The sequence below is a fragment of the Anastrepha ludens genome, unplaced genomic scaffold (genome assembly GCF_028408465.1).
Source record: "Anastrepha ludens isolate Willacy unplaced genomic scaffold, idAnaLude1.1 ptg000061l, whole genome shotgun sequence".
Taxonomy (NCBI): domain Eukaryota; kingdom Metazoa; phylum Arthropoda; class Insecta; order Diptera; family Tephritidae; genus Anastrepha; species Anastrepha ludens.
In genome coordinates, this window is record NW_026530051.1 from 80001 (window position 1) to 82500 (window position 2500).

A 2500-nucleotide genomic window follows, 5' to 3' on the forward strand; every position below is an offset into this window, starting at 1 on the left:
TAATAATGTGCTTTTATTTGTATAAAATATTTGTATTTTATTTGGTCTTCTTCTTTGTTGTGTTTTTCTTTCATTTTCTTTCGTTCAATGTGCGCTCCCGCCGACCCCTTTAGCTTTTCTTATCAGAATTCAAAAACCGTTTTTTATGAAAAAGAATTTTCGTTCTCTATATATATTTTGTATAAAAATATAAGAACGATATTTCTTCTTAATATTTGCCAATTTTCAAATGTATCATTTTTAATAACATTTTACTTTTTCTTCAAATGCATTTTTAATGTAATAATTTCATATATTACATAATTTTTCTCTCTGAATTGAAATTAATAATTCCATAATTCTATTTTTTAATCATAAATATATATATGATTGAAAAAATTTCTCCTTTTTTCTTTTGTTTAAAATTTAGTTTTTCTTATAATTTTTATTTGTTTTGTTTTTTTTTTTTCTTCATCTGTTTAATTTCCTGTATGTATACAAGAAACAAACAGTTGAGGATAATTTCTATGTAATGCTAGTATAGAATATAAAATTTTGAATTCAAAAATTTATTTCTATTTAAACTAACTATAGAATACCAGGAATAAAATACAATGACACCAATATGCCAAGGTTACATTCCATAATATGTTAGTATAGAATATAAATTCTTCATATATGTATATATATTCGAAAATTGTTTCTATTTAAACTAACGTATGGAAAACCATGAATAAAATCACAAATACACCAATATGCCAAGGCAACAATCAATAGTTACATTCCATAATATGTTAGTATAGAATATAAATTCTTCATATATGTATATATATTCGAAAATTGTTTCTATTTAAACTAACGTATGGAAAACCATGAATAAAATCACAAATACACCAATATGCCAAGGCAACAATCAATAGTTACATTCCATAATATGTTAGTATAGAATATAAATTCTTCATATATGTATATATATTCGAAAATTGTTTCTATTTAAACTAACGTATGGAAAACTATGAATAAAATCACAAATACACCAATATGCCAAGGTAACAATCAATAGTTACATTCCATAATATGTTAGTATAGAATATAAATTCTTCATATATGTATATATATTCGAAAATTGTTTCTATTTAAACTAACGTATGGAAAACTATGAATGAAATCTCACAATACACCAATATGCCAAGGTAACAATCAATAGTTACATTCCATAATATGTTAGTATAGAATATAAATTCTTCATATATGTATATATATTCGAAAATTGTTTCTATTTAAACTAACGTATGGAAAACTATGAATGAAATCTCACAATACACCAATATGCCAAGGTAACAATCAATAGTTACATTCCATAATATGTTAGTATAGAATATAAATTCTTCATATATGTATACATATTCGAAAATTGTTTCTATTTAAACTAACGTATGGAAAACTAGGAATAAATCCACAATATCACCAGTTTAACATAACTCAAATTCGTGTTTCATATAGTTATGATTCGATTTATATGCTTCAATATCATTGGTTAGTTAAATGTTGATATTTTCATATTATTCACATGCCTTCACCGTGAGTGTTTTTTGCCATGCACACCACACATTGTGAAAAATGTATGGGAAAAATTCAATTCAATACATTTCAGTTTGATTTCATATAATTCAATTACATTTTATATATTTCAATAATACCATCAACTTAACTAAATATATATTAAAATACTAAATTATATATATGATGATATTTTCCATATATTTGAAATGTCTTTATTATAATTTATTCAGTTTATCATATGAATGTATTGTGTTAAATTTTACTTTCATACATTTAATCGAATTTAGTTTCATATAAATTCGATTCGATTTTCTTTCATATATCTCACTTGCCTTCACCGTGAGTGTTTCTGACAATGTACACAACGCATTGTGAAAAATGTATGGGCAAAATTTTGTTAAATTTTACTTTCATACATTTAATCGAATATAGTTTCATATAAATTCGATTTGATTTTCTTTCATATATATCTCACTTGACTTCACCGTGAGTGTTTCTGACAATGTACACAACGTATTGTGAAAAATGTATGGGCAAAATTTAACTTAATACAATTCAATATATTTCAAATGTTTTTCTTATATATTTATTCAGTTTATCATATGAATGTATTGTGGTAAATTTTACTTTCATACATTTAATCGAATATAGTTTCATATAAATTCGATTTGATTTTCTTTCATATATATCTCACTTGCCTTCACCGTGAGTGTTTCTGACAATGTACACAACGCATTGTGAAAAATGTATGGTGAAAATCTAACTTAATAGAATTCAATATATTTCAAATGGCTTTATTATATATTTACTCAGTTTATCATATGAATGTATTGTGGTAAATTTTAATTTCATACATTTAATCGAATATAGTTTCATATAAATTCGATTTGATTATATTTCATATATTTCACATGCCTTCACCGTGAGTGTTTTTTGCCATGCACACCACACATTGTGT